This window comes from Garra rufa, chromosome 2 (assembly GCF_049309525.1).
Source record: "Garra rufa chromosome 2, GarRuf1.0, whole genome shotgun sequence".
Classification (NCBI taxonomy): Eukaryota; Metazoa; Chordata; class Actinopteri; order Cypriniformes; family Cyprinidae; genus Garra; species Garra rufa.
Window position 1 is genome coordinate 64,276,871 of NC_133362.1, and position 15,619 is coordinate 64,292,489.

At 42.4% G+C, this 15,619-nt stretch overlaps 1 pseudogene; it reads left to right on the top strand.

The window, feature by feature from the left end:
• The first annotated feature begins 770 nt into the window (after nt 1-770).
• The window catches only part of LOC141326038 (uncharacterized), a 21,740-nt pseudogene continuing 6,891 nt past the window's right edge, over nt 771-15,619 (top strand).

Genomic DNA, 15,619 nt, shown 5'->3' on the forward strand with positions numbered 1-15,619 from the left:
AGAAGCATATTAATATCCATGTTGTGTGATTAGGTGATGTGACCAACAAGGATAAAGAATTTAAATTCAGAAATGCCACATGCAGGCTATATTCATTTGATGTCCACTTGTACACAGATTGTGCTCTACAAATTCTAGCAGCACATTTGAAAAACTCATACCAAGTCACACTGCATCTCGATGCTACTGGTAGTGTCATGTCACGCATCCCCAACCAAAACAAAAGAATCCTTTATTATGCCCTCTTTCTCCCTGGAAAAGTAAAAGATAAGCCACCCCTTCCTGTGTCCGAGTTGATATCAACTTAGCACTTCATACCAACTCTCACATTCTGGCAGATGGAAACACTGAGACAACTGAGCCAGATAACAACACGAAAGGTCCACCAGGTTGAATACAATTTTGTATCACTGTTATGGTTGTGTATATATTTTTATTTTAGTTTTTCTTTCTCTATTTGAAGATTTTAATATGAAAAGGCTTGAGGACATTCTGTGGTATTCAGAGGGCATTGATGGGGATGATTTTGCTCAAAAGACAACACTGTCCAGTTGGTGTCAAAGACAAAAAGAGGCTCAACAATGTTGGCAACAGGCAAGGCCACAAAATCTTGCCAACTTGTTGACAGCTGAGAACATCATCCAGATGACATGTAAACACTGTCACGTGAGAGAAACTGTCATCCGTTGTAGGGAATGTTTGCCCACAGAGTGGTTTTGTGCAGCATGTTGGTACATAAACACCACACTCTACACAGTAGGCAAACCACCATGTATGGCTTTTTAAAAAACATTCCTCCAACAGAGTTTGTGAAACTCCATGATGACGAGCACATCATCTGTGAACAAGGTTGGTGTCTCTCTTTTCAGCTGATTGGAATTTATTAAATTATTATTAAACATGATTAAATTATGCATTATGCAAACATTCTCATGATCCAAACATTCTTTAATGTCATCCTAATTGTCCTTTGCTCTTGCAGATTGTTTGCTACCAACAACCTTTCCTCAAATTATTTGCGTCTGTGACTCTGGTGATGTTGTATCTCTGTGGGGAGATCCATCATATTGGTTTGCATGAATGTTAAGATTGCGTTACTTTATCATTTTCTTTGTCTATTGGGATTTATACATCACCTGAAAGCTGGTTGAATAAGCTTTTCATTGATGTATGATTTGAACTAATTGAAAAATCTGCAATCTGAGGGTGCAAAAAAATCCAAATGAATCCAAAAGTTGTCCAAATGAAATTCTTAGCAATGCTTATTTATTAGATACTAGTACTTATTCATTAGACACTAGTACCTATTAAATAGACACTTGTACTTATTCATTAGATTTGAACTTGAATAACTTGAATAGAGCCTTGTGAATAATGGGCACAGATGCAGCAGTCAGGCCAGGAGCTGTATCTAAAACGTCTCAGGTTACGCGTTGTCCTCCACGGCCAGTGACTGAACTGTTACCTTACACTTACCTGAACCTGGGTTAAAACCCAGTGAACAGCTCTAAGGCTTGGAATTAGAAATAATTCCTTCTGGAAAAAACGGCTAAATCTCCTCAGAAATTTAGACTTGTCAGCAAGGCGCTACCTCAATGAGGTGCCCTAATAACGGATGGTCGACAGATATCAACAGTGATATCTAGGAGTTGAACCCAGGGGACCGGGGTTTATTGAACTCCAATAAATGGGAACGAGGTGAAGACGCGTGACCCATACCATAAAGGGTTTAAAAGAAGAACCCAGAGCTTGGTGGGAACTTACCAACATGTGGATTTTATAAAGCCCGTATGAATACAGACTTGCCACTCTTGTGGTCTTTATAAAAGATGCCCAGGCGTAGCGTGGGACACTTACCGAGATGATCGGATTTAAGAAGAGTGTTTTCCCAGGGGGTTTCACTATCAGCTCCATGCTGTCTAAGTAGACAGAAGAAGGGCTTTTATCCTCAGATAAAAGTTCCCTACTCCGGACAGAAGCTCGCAAGCTATCCGTCAACGGAGATAAACATGGTAGCTGAACCATCCTGTAATAGTGGACGATGGTAGAGGACAAATCCTTAAGCCCTGAACCCCAGGGAGTATAATCCTTTATAAGGGGGCACTGCTCTCAGGAACCCATTGAAGGGGGAGCGTGCACGCCAGTCCACACAGACTGTATAGAATACAAGGCTGGAGAGTAAAACCTGTTGTATGACAGTCAAGCTCTCGACAAGAAGTACAGGGAGGAAACTCTGCCATCAAGGAGTGGTGCTCTTTTTAGTGACTCTTGAGAAAGGGGGCCACCAAGGTCCTTGTAAAAGGTTAGTTAATCTCAGGTCCAAGGTTTGGAACCTTAGATAATGGGCTGAAGGCTCTTAGGAGTAGAGGACTTGAGAAATAACCCTCTAGTGAGGGGAGATCTGCTACCTTCATGATTTTGAAAGAAGCAGAGCTATCTGAGAGCGGAAACAAACCCCTGCGTACAGGGAGGAACACATCTCTACTGCTCTAGTTACCCTTTCCTCGGAAAGGGGAGCGGTAGGTGCCTTAGATTCTCCAGAATTACCATTTGAGGCTGGCTTCCAAGCCCTGATTTAGTGAGGAAATGCCGTCCTATTAGTTTTGACACTTCATAAAACCTTACCTTAAAAAGGAAAGCGACACGAGGAGTTCGAGAATTTTTTGGTGATAAAAAAAAGGCTCAAATCCTTTTCTCAGAAAGTAGAGCATTCTTAAACCTGGGTGCAGACTCTGCATCAAGCCTTACCCCAGCCCTCAGACTAGGATAAGACTTTTACATCTCCAAAAAGGGAGTGCTCAAATCCTTTTCTCAAAAAGGAGAACACTGTTACCAGGCCTTACCCCAGCCCTCAGACTAGGGTAAGAATGGAGGAGTCACAAAGTGATGCTCATTTTTATAAAACACCCTTATCTCAGAAAGGGGAGCATTCACATAAGAGACCTTTGAAGTCCAAACCCAATGTTTATGCACCAAAGTGTGCTCAAATAAACCTTTTCCGCAGAAAAAAGGGAGCATTTTCCTTAGTTGTTCCGAGTCTGCAGCGAGCACTTCCCCCGCCCTCAGGCATATTTTTTAGAGGGTGGCCTGCTGCACTCCATTCACAGCGAACTCCTGTCTCAACAGGTTAGAAAGGCTCTGTTTCCACAGAAAACGGAGGCCCGTAGTTCACTAGGAGAGGAAACGACAGGAAACTCGTTCTCCTGTTTGACACTTCGTAAAAACCTTTCCTCAGAAAGGGAAGTGAAATAAAGCCTGAGGAAGGAGAATCAACCCTAAGGTGCCAATTTTTCTTTTTGAGGTGTTTTGACCCCAAAAGATGCTCAGATCCTTTCCTCAGAAAGGAAAGAAACCCTAAACCTGGGTGTAGATTCTACATCAAGCCTTACCCCAGCCTTCAGACTAAGATAAGGTGGCTTGAGAGGAGTCACAGAGTGATGCTCATTTAGTAAAACCCCTTTCATAGAAAGGGGAGCATTCACATAAGTGACCTGGAATCCTATATTAACCCATCGTTTTGGAAAATTAGTCACCAGGGTGTGCTCAAATAAACCTTTTTCCCCAGAAAAAGGGAGCATTTTTCATTCTCCGGCCTAGAGGGCCCTCATTAGGGACCCTTTCCTCAGAAAGGGGAGAGCCCAGCTCGTCACAAGGCCTGTAGAGGTGAGAATCAACCTAGACAAGAAGGGAAAGATCCTTTTTCCCATAGTAATACTTCTGAAAAATATCCTTTCCAAAAAAGGGGAAGTATTGCTTACAGGCGCTTATGTTTCTGCCTCAAAAGAGCACAAGCTCTTATCCTGGTTAGAGGGATTCTCAGAACAGGCCTGCGGAAGACAGCATTAAACATGTTAAGGGCAATCCTAAGACCAAACTTAGGGAGCTTACCTTAAAAGGGGGGACATAAAAAATCCCAAGTCTAACATATGCTGTAAGGGTGGTTAACCATCCGACCTGTGATGTGGAGAAGACGAACACTGCCATAACCGTAGTCCATAGGATCAGAGGGGGAGTATCCGCCATATGTCTCCTTCATAAAATTTTTCTTCTCTAAGAAGTACACACAACACACAGGCCCTTGAGCCTTGGAAGCTAACAGATCAGTAAAAGACCTCTGGTTAGTCCTTTTAAATGCAGCCCAAACCAACCAACATCTAGGCAAGAGCTACAAGAGAAATGCTTAACAAACAATACACAGACATCCTCAGATATCTGTGTGTAGGAAGGACCAACCGAGGTAAAAACTGACCGAAAGCCTCCAGACCCTAAAGGGGGACAAATTAACTCCACAATCGCGACGCGCAGCACATATCCACATATTTTTATTTATTTTTTTTACATTTTTTATATACTCCGCCCAGCGCCAAATTCCCTTAGGAAAAAAGCAAGCGAATGCGACGCCGCGAATGCGTTTGTTAATGCCGCGTGAGGCAAACACACTCATGCAAAATGAGGAACAGATTAACTCACCTCACTCCTTTGCGAATGCGTATTCGCGATGAGCACATTACAACTAATTTACCACACCCACGTAGCAATGAGATTCGTGCAAGTAGGTATGAGAGCTGCGGTGATATCATACGCTGTCGCCGGCCATTTCGGCTGTGTCCAAATTCAGGGTCTACATCCTTCGGAGGACTCATTTGAAGGATGTTACGTCACAACGCCGCGACGAAGGCTGTCCAAATTCATAGGATCCTTCAAATGCGGCCCACAAATACGTCCTCCTTTTCCCCGAATTTGAAGGATGGGTTTGGTGGATCCTTTCCCGTCCTACCTATCCCACAATTCCTTTCGGCAGAGCGCTTCTAGAATTTTCAAATAATGGCGGACGCAGCAAGCGGTAGTAATGATGGAAGTTTTAAAAAAACTGGCGTTTCAAAAAATATTTTTTTTACAGCGGTTGTCTAGTTAGGCGTTTGGTTTTAGCGTTAAGCTTATTTTTTTTACATTTGTATGTATATATGATAAAAAACATCACTTTCGTAAACTAGCTTCTTTCTTACTGCCTGTGTGAATATCCCCTTAAACACAGCTAATTTCTTGTTAGTGATTGAAGATCTTTTTAACGCTTTTAGGGATGAAAGAGTAGTTATTTTGTTTTGTGCAGTACAGATAACCTTACTTCTTGCTTAGCGCTGTCACGGTTGCTATGCAACAGGATATGAGCAACGGGGAAGGGAGGGAACTGAAAGAAGTGTAGGCTGTCCAAATTCACTGACACCTACTTCCAGGTTTTGCGGTCTTCGGAGGACCCCTCCTCCTTCAACCTGGTAGGAAAGATCCTAAGGAGGATGCAGACCCTGAATTTGGACACAGCCTTCATGTAGTTTTTATATGTATTCTTCAGACACGAGTCACGCTGCCGGCGTTCCCCATAGCAACCTCTAGAGGACGCAGTGGGAGTTCCCTTCGAAAGGGAACCTCAGACTGTGGGGTGCAACAGGGGACTGAGTGGCAGTGGCAGTGGCAGGCTGCTAAAACAACAGCAGAAGGACATAAGATGATGTGAAACTGCATAACAGCATTTTAACAGACATTACCTTCAGGAAGCTGGCATACAGGGTCTGTCATGTTTTCTCAGATTCTGCACTCGTTCTTATCTGTTTCTGGATTCCAACATTGCCCAGTTGCACACATGTGGATGTATCCTGGAGCTGTCAGTTTTCTATGACAGTTATCCTGATTTCAGATCTGAAATTAACAAAGTCTTAGAATGCAATGTGTGGGCGATGGACATTATCTAATAGCTGAATTAAAAAAGATGTGTACCTCTTAACGTAAAAGTCGAATTATATTGACATTATATACAACCATAAAACTGACCTTTTTTAATTGTTTCCTCGTTCTGAATTGTCTAAATGTACAGCTGTAATTTGCTGTCAATAAAAAAAAAAGACATAACTATAATTCTGTGTTAAAGTAATGCAATGTTATTGTCAGTCAGTTGTAAGGCTGTTTGCACTTGCTGCTCAGTACTGAGCATTTTCTTATGTAATGTCTTACAGATATAGAAAAATAGTGCACAATTCCAGTACAAAGATATATGAGCAATATCACACGAGTAGACTTGAGATATGGCTGTATATCGGCACGGTTGTGATTCGCCGTAGGCACGAGGCCGCATTTATAAGTTGGGTAATTTAAGAAATGTTTTGCGATCATTGATATTTAAAGTTAAATGGTGTTATAAACATTGTTTATTTTATATACATTTATATAGTTTCTTTTCATAACTTTTTTGCATGTTTGCTAAACGTAACAGTGTTAAATGTAGTTTTAAAGGATTTATGTTAATGGTGTTTTTCCACCTGTTTAATATGGGTTACACTTTAGCGTAAATTTATTTATATTGTGGTAATTGTAAAGCCTCTCTTTTGATGGAAAAAAGTATTTCCATTTAACATGTAGTTTTGTTTTGAAAATAATTGTCTACAGAGACAAATTTTCTTTTTGAATACCATAAGTTGTTGCAATTTTGAAGATATTTAAAGGGCAATATAGTATTTAATTTAATGTTTGATTTGAAGATTTTATATTATTAAATTGTGGGCATTATCATTTTTTATGGTACTTCATTTTATGTTTTAATTGTTTCAGAAAAATGTTCTTTACAGTCTTTGACTGTTTGTGGTTATAAAGGGCTTATAATATGTTTTGTTACAGTTTTTTTAATAACATTTAGATATTTTACTGCAGTATTTAATGTTTGTAAAATTGAGGACAGAATTAGTCCCTAGAACTCCTTGGTAAAAGATTAGATGGCATAACAATAGATCCACAAGGTAAATGTAATTGTGTAATATGCATTTTAACACAATCGATAATCACACAAAATTGAATGAGGAGCCAGAGGAAAACACGGGGAATCAGGAGTACAAAAAAACCCCACGTATTTATTGAAAAACAGACATAAATCCAGGAATTAACAACCATTACATAACTTCCTAACAAAATTAAATCCAAGGCTTAAACAGACACGACAAAACATTAAGACCGGACGATGAAACTGAGGGAACAAACAACTTAAATAGATTGAGTGTGGCAATTTAACATGACAGGTGATACCAAACAAGATAATGAGGGGAAAGTCCAAATATGGGCAAATGGTGAAACCAAAACAAACTGAACAAAGGAGGAGACACATGAATGAACCAAAACAATGGAGAGTTAAATGCAGTTATACCATGGTCTGTCTGAAAACTCAATTCAGATCGGCTGTGCAAAAAAAACGTTTGATCCTCACATAGTTTCAAGTCAGTTTAATCCAAATGATGATGTCACGTATCTGGTCTGTCCTGTCATCATGAACTCTTGCACCACACTTCATGGACTTCATTCCCCACAAGCCACTGCACTAATCACTGCATTCACCTGCTCTCACTTTACTGATTACCGCTCACAGCTGCACCTCATCACACTGACTGCATTTAAGCTTCTCCCACACACAGCCACTCGGCGAAGTCTTATTGTTCCATCTGGTCATTATTTCCGAGCGTTTCTTTCCGTGTTTGTTTTCTCTGTGTTTGATTCCTGGACTCCTCCCCGTGTTTTGATTCTCGCTGCCAGCCCCGACCTTTCTGCCTGTTTTGACCACGATTTCTGCCTGCCTCTTAGTGTTTGTTTGGTGTTTGTTTATTCTCATTAAATGCTGCAAATGGATCCGCACGTCTCTGACCCTCCTTGTGACAGATGAATTAATGCACAAGGCACACACTAGGCTTGTTGTGATATTCAGTGTTATCCGTGTTACTCGATGTTAGGCCACAACACCAGGTTCGTCACTTGTCCACCATGGCACCACCCCCATCATAGTTTTGAATTTTTATTTTATTTTTAATAAAAATTACTTAGTTCAGTTAGAGAACAGAGGTATGATTATAAACTGAAAGCAGCTGCTCAATGCAGCTTACAGGTTTCATTGTTAATACAGAGAAAGACTTTCAACAGAAAGCAGGTACAAATCTCTTTCTCTCACTTGTTAATCCAAATGAATGCTATAATTTAAATAAATGTAATCTTACGCACTGCTTTAATTCTGTGACTCTTTCAAAAAGACCAGAATGAGCTGTAAATGCCAAAATTTAAAATACATAAAATCCCGATTATAACCAGTATATGGTAATAATACTCTGTATAGTTTATGCGTATACAATTTACAGTTTATGTGAATATTGTTTTAAAATCACCTAAATTAAAAGTTGTTATATATTTCAGAGCTTGTTAAATGTTTAAAATATTGGCTTTCAACTGACTGTTTATACTGTAATGTTGAATGCACATAATTAATATGTAAAACTGAGAGAAAATTAATTGAATAGAGACACCAGTAGCAGTATTAATATCAATACTTCATTAGGCTACTTGGCAAAAAGATACCATTAAAAACATATTTAAAATATACTTTATGTAGTTTCTACCTTAATTTGGAGGTTCAGTGTGAAATTATGACAATATAAATGCATAAATTATTACAGAAAAATTTGATTGACAGACAGCAGTGTTGGTAATATTAGTTCATTTTAGTGAATATGCATTTCAATGTGATTGTATAGCCCCCCCAGAACGAGATCGGGGTGGCCCCCACCCCCTTGGCCCCCTTCAAATTTTCAGTTCGATAATCCGGCCCTCAAATGAATCTAATTGAATAGCCCTGTTTTAGGCTGTAAAGACCTTTGAAATAACTGAAATCATGTGGCAAAGGGATAAAGACATGTAATGTGGTCAAGTGCTGCCTGAAACTATGTTCGCTGTGCCAATCAGATTCAAGCATTCAACAACCCCATAGTATAAATTACTTTAATGCACTTCATGTAGAGTTGTTCTTTGTCTAAAATAATTGAATGCACAGCTACCCTTACTAATATAACTCAAACCACCATAGTTAGTTGTTACTTTCATTGTACTTACTGATGTGTTTCAGTGCTGGTGAGAATTGCCTGATTAAGCTCTTCATCATCTGATGAAATGTCTGAGAAGTTCGTCATAACTGACAGATAGGCATTGCAATCATCATGGCTTGTGGTCTCATTACTCATTGTATATGCAGCTGAAGATGTTGAAGCCTGTGCAACAGAATTCCCTGAAAAAGTGGATGTTGTAGTTGCTCATGAAGTAGAAGGCACTGCTGAACATGAGAGGGATGTAGAAGGTTGTGTAGTAACAGGCTCAGCGAGAGGCGGAGAACACAATTCAGTGGTCCTAGGGCAAGGTACTGTAGGTGTTATCTCAGTTACTGAATCAGAGTCTGTACTGTCATCTTTCTAAATCCTCACTGCGAAAGGAGTTACATTGTTAAACAAACAAACAAACAAACACAAAAGATGCATACTCAGACAGCACTTTATAATGTAAAGAATAGATCATCAAACGTATGGCATACCTCTATTCTTTTGATGACCTGAGGTACAAGGTCTTTGATTTAAACACTTTGTGAATCAGTTCTCCACTCAGCTCATGGCCTTCACACACCTTTGGGGCATCTAATTTATTTCCACAAGGCATCATGAACTCTAATCTATGAACAAGCATAAAGTGCAAGCAACACATTTGTAAAAACAAAACAAAAAAAAACATCAGTTTTATATCAGTTTATGGAAAAAAGTAGGTCACAAAGTCTTCAATGGATACTGATTGATAGTGAAAGGGGATAAACTACAGATGTTTTAGTAATTACAACCAAACAAAATAATCAACACCCATTTATTGACTATTACCAGTACCACTTATTGGCATATTCATTCCTTTGTAAACCATGGTCAGAGTCCTGCACGGGTCTTACACCGGCTGTAAAAATGGGTGTTTGCTGGACAAAAGGAATTTCGAATGGGATTCATACAGTAAGTAAAATGGGAGAAACCCCACTGATGTTGTGTTAGATGTGCTGTTTACATATAATGTTGACTTTCTATCATGCAAGGAAAAGCAAGATGAGAAAAGAACATCCACTAACCGCAAGATAAATTTCAGTGGATTGCGAGAGACTGTGAAGGGCATCCACTGCTGAAAAGAAAGAGCAGAAGGGGAGAAACGTGTATGCGTTATTCAGCTACAGGTTGGTCTAGGCTGTATCCTGTATTTTGAATGGGTGTGGTGGAGCTAGGCTAGGTTTGTCTGTGCCTTCTCTGGTTAAATCAGTTAAATTCAGATTGCTTTATTGGCATGACATACTTGGGTACATACGGCCAAAGCACTGTACATAGCAGAATAAATACAAAACACAAAACAAAACATATAATATACATCCATAAATAAATGAAACTAAATATATGTCAAATACATACATGGATATGTTTATATAAACATTAATGGTTCTATCTATTTAGATGTGTTAAATATGATGTGCTATCAAAGAGGAAGTAGGTCCTTCACCAATAATTATTTTTTAATTTGTTATTTTCATGGAGCCACTGGAACTTACAAATAATTTGCTGTATTTAATTGTACAGTGAGTCACAGTGGAAGAGGCATCGCCTGTAAAAGGGGCTTTTGATTGTTACTATCCCTACACATTTTTTCTGTTGTCATTCCAGGATGCTAATGCCCCCTTGCTAGTAAATTTTTCCAGACAAAGTTTGTCTCAGCATCAAATCAATGTGTGATGCAGTAACATTACATAGTTATTTTTTCTTTGCCTGCTTGCTGCCAAAATGTTTGATTTACTTGAACCAAACTGCAAAATCTAATTACTTTATCACAATATTTTTCAGTCCTGAATCCTTGTGAACCAGCTGAGGAGGTACCCATGTGTCATGATCTGGGCTGTGGGGCTCCCCTCAGCCACCTGAGGTCGCTGTTTTCCCTTCCCTGCACACACATCCCTAATTGTACACTCCTGTCTAGTCGTTATCACTGATTACATGCACACCTGTTCACAATCACATCTGGTCTATAAGAACACTCATTTCCCACTACTCATCCTGGCTGCATTGTCTTCTGTCTTGTGTGTTATGTTTTGTTCTTGCAACCCCTAGCCTTTGACCGTGTTCTTGATTTTGTTATTTTGTGTTTCAGTTTATGTTCAGTTTGTGCCGTGTTGGCCTTTTGGTTTATGTTTATTTTGTTTGTTTAATTAAAAACCCTCTTCCTGCACTTGGACCCTTCCTTTATTCTCACGTGACAGAATGCAGCCAGCAACGATGGGTCCAGCGGGGAGTAATTTTTTTTTTCTCTTGCGGAGGAGGCGGCATCTTTTGAGGCGGCGTTGGCCGCTCGGTTCGAGGAGGTCATTTACCTCCAACTGGCCGAGATGGAGGCCTGTAGGGCCGAGTCGGCGCGACGGCGTTTCCGCTTTGCAGTGGGGGTGGAGTGGCTCTTCCGTGGGAAGGCGGAAGTGACCACTCTCTCTGTTCCGGACGCGGCGGTGGCCGCTCTCTCTGTTCCGGACGCGGCGGTGACTGCTCTCTCTGTTCCGGACGCGGCGGTGGCCGCTCTCTCTGTTCCGGACGCGGCGGTGGCCGCTCTCTCTGTTCCGGACGCGGCGGTGACCGCTCTCTCTGTTCCGGACGCGGCAGTGACCGCTCTCTCTGTTCCTGACGCGGCGGTGACCGCTCTCTCTGTTCCGGACGCGGCAGTGACCGCTCTCTCTGTTCCTGACGCGGCGGTGACCGCTCTCTCTGCTCCGGACGCGCCCGTGACCGCTCTCTCTGTTCCGGACGCGCTGGTGACCGCTCTCTCTGCTCCGGACGCGGCGGTGACCGCTCTCTCTGCTCCGGACGCGGCGGTGACCGCTCTCTCTGCTCCTGACGCGGCGTTGACCGCTCTCTCTGCTCCTGACGCGGCGGTGACCGCTCTCTCTGCTCCTGAGGCGGCGGTGACCGCTCTCTCTGTTCCGGACGTGCTGCTGACCGCTCTCTCTGCTCCTGACGCAGCGTTGACCGCTCTCTCTGCTCCTGACGCGGCGGTGACCGCTCTCTCTGCTCCTGACGCGGCGGTGACCGCTCTCTCTGCTCCTGACGCGGCGGTGACCGCTCTCTCTGTTCCGGACGCGCTGGTGACCGCTCTCTCTGCTCCTGACGCGGCGTTGACCGCTCTCTCTGCTCCTGACGCGGCGGTGACCGCTCTCTCTGCTCCTGACGCGGTGGTGAACGCTCTCTCTGCTCCTGACGCGGCGGTGACCGCTCTCTCTGCTCCGGACGCGGCGGTGACCGCTATCTCCGTGCCCGACGCGGCGGTGTCCGCTATCTCCCTGCCCGACGCGGCGACGTCCGCTATCTCCGTGCCTGACGCGGCGGTGTCCGCTATTGGGCCTGACGTGCCGTTACACGGGCCTGGCCCGCCATCCCTCCCCCTGACTTGCCTTCCTCCGTGCCTCCGTGCCTCCTCCCTCCAGACTTCCAGTGAGTCACAGTGGAAGAGGCATCGCCTGTAAAAGGGGCTTTTGATTGTTACTATCCCTACACATTTTTTCTGTTGTCATTCCAGGATGCTAATGCCCCCTTGCTAGTAAATTTTTCCAGACAAAGTTTGTCTCAGCATCAAATCAATGTGTGATGCAGTAACATTACATAGTTATTTTTTCTTTGCCTGCTTGCTGCCAAAATGTTTGATTTACTTGAACCAAACTGCAAAATCTAATTACTTTATCACAATATTTTTCAGTCCTGAATCCTTGTGAACCAGCTGAGGAGGTACCCATGTGTCATGATCTGGGCTGTGGGGCTCCCCTCAGCCACCTGAGGTCGCTGTTTTCCCTTCCCTGCACACACATCCCTAATTGTACACTCCTGTCTAGTCGTTATCACTGATTACACGCACACCTGTTCACAATCACATCTGGTCTATAAGAACACTCATTTCCCCCTACTCATCCTGGCTGCATTGTCTTCTGTCTTGTGTGTTATGTTTTGTTCTTGCAACCCCTAGCCTTTGACCGTGTTCTTGATTTTGTTATTTTGTGTTTCAGTTTATGTTCAGTTTGTGCCGTGTTGGCCTTTTGGTTTATGTTTATTTTGTTTGTTTAATTAAAAACCCTCTTCCTGCACTTGGACCCAGATCTCCTCCTTATCCCACCGTGACACCATGGTAACGGAACAGAACTTGTCTCAAAACTTACTTGGTAGGCTGACTCCTTATTGCCATTATTTTAATTAAATGAACAGTGAGAAGCAGAAACTGAAGGAGATTCTGGCAACAACTCTTGAAGCTTCAGAAGGTCCTTCAACATCATCATCATGGAGCTTGTGTCAGTCTGCAGCCCAAGATGAATAGCAGAAAGCAAGGCACTACCCCCTGGACTACAGGTCGACCGATGTATTGGTTTTGCCGATTAATCGGCACCGATAGTTGCTTGGCAGAACTATCAGTTATCTGGCAAAATCTATGTCGATAGTTTTTCCACGTTGGGTCCGTTGCTAGAGCGGCTGAGAAGGTCCTCATTACACAGCAGCATCCTTATAGTCTTTGTTATACAGCAGGAGAGCAGCCTCTAGTGCTGGAAATCACTGACAGCACGTACAGTTTTAGACACGTGACACTGAGCACTGCACAGAGCGGGACACTCCAAAGGCGGATTTAAAACATCGATAATGAAGCGGTGTGTACATATTTTACAGAAGTGCATGTGCTCATATCATTAAGTGATTATTTGTTGACTTGATGCTGCATTAGTGAAGATTTGGTGATCAAATAAACTCTTGTAGATCACCGCTTGAATTGAACGCAACGTGTCCGGTGTGTGTGATACCAGATGGCGAGTTCTTCTAGACTCAGAGCTGGACTTTTGCCCCGGTGTGTGAATAACATATTTTGATTAGATAATCACAAATGTTCTGGAATAGTAGCAGATACATTGTGAAAATATACAATATCCATGTATTTGTAATTTCAATACTGCAGCCTTTATGTAGATATTTAAAGATGCAGGGCTTGCAAAATCGCTAGCCCAATGACCCAGGGCTATTGTGTTTTACTGGTCTGCCCGACATGCTATGGTAAAGTAGAGGGCTCCTGCGGGTCCTTAACCACGAGCGGTTTTAGCTGGCTGCTTCCATGAGCACTTAAAGGAACACTCCACTTTTTTTGGAAATAGGCTCATTCTCCAACTCCCCCCGAGTTAATAAGTTGATTTTTACCGCTTTGAAATCCATTCAGGCGTTCTCTTGTTCTGGCAATATCACCTTTAGCATAGCTTAGCATAAATCATTGAATCCTATTAGACCAGTAGCATCGCGTTCAAAAATGACCAACGAGTTTCGATATTTGTCCTATTTAAAACTTGACTCTTCTGTAGTTATATCGTGTACTAAGACCAGCGGAAATGTAAAGCAGCGGGTTTCTAGGCTGATAATATTAGGAACTACACTCCCATTCCGGCGTAATAGTCAAGGAAGTTTGCTGCCGTAACATGGCCGAAGCAGGCGCGTTAATATCACACAGCGCCTGAAATTAGATCCCAGCTAGGTAACTTCAAATGTGACCGGTGCTAAGTTTGTGTAATTCCGGTTGTTGCAGCTGTCAGAGTTGCAGCTGGTAAATTGTTAATGGTTGGATTTACCTGTGTGTGATTAGCTATGGTTCTGTGCATTGTAAGGGGCTGTGATAGTAAGTCGAAGACGTAATCTACTACCATCTTTCATAGAATTCCCACGAAAAAAAAGCAATTTCGACTAATGAATCAATGGCTGGCTGCTCTGAACATGGATCTCAAAACACCGTTAGCAACGATCAAGAAATGGCGTGTTTGCTCCGAGGATTTTGAACCAGATGACTATTTGGATAGTTTTACCGGTACTACAGCACGGCGTCTAAAGGACACGGCGATCCCAACAATCTTCAAACTAACGTTACAGACAGGACAACAAGGAGCATCGCCCACGGCTGTAAGTGAAACATGATTAATTGCTAAAGTTACCTGTGAAATGCAACCCCTGACGACTAGGTTTGGGCGAACAGTTGGCTTAGTATTTGCTATGACCAAATTCCATGTGTGATTGCAAAAGAAAGTTATTGCGAACAGTCGGTGGTGTTTTAAAGTCAGTTTTGAGTAAAAGTGTACATCATGAATATAAGCCTGAAAATGCAAACTGACAGTATGCATTTAAAATCTTTATATTATATAATGTAGTGGTTGCAGGAATAACTTACTCTTGCGACAGCTGGCCATTAGGTCCACTCGGCGTGTGACGTTTTTTCTAGTTTATTTTGTCAAACCGGAAAAAAAATCTACTACTGCAGGATGCAGCATTGCATCCAAGTCCTCGGATGTTGCGACATGCCACTTCCTCATCAGGTAGATCCACCCTTGCCATCGATGGCAATACCTGGTCCCACTCGCGACAACACAGGCACTCACTTTTAGTTGGCATGGGTTGGCAAGCCCCACCATCTCGAATCTGCTCTCCTCATCCCTTCTGTCCCAGGCAGTTCAGACACACTTTCTTGTCTTTCGCGTACCAAAACCTTAGCTTCAGTGAATTCTGGTTCAAACTGATACGGTTCAGGATCTGCACCAAAGTAAATATCTTCTAAATCGTCTCTCACAAATGTCTCCATGGTGAGGAACGCTGTCTGTGCTGTGCATGCACGTTGGATATGTTGACTGAAGTAAACATTTGCACATGTGCTGTGTGATATTACTGCGCCTGCTTCGGCCATGTTACCGCAGCAAACTTACTTGACT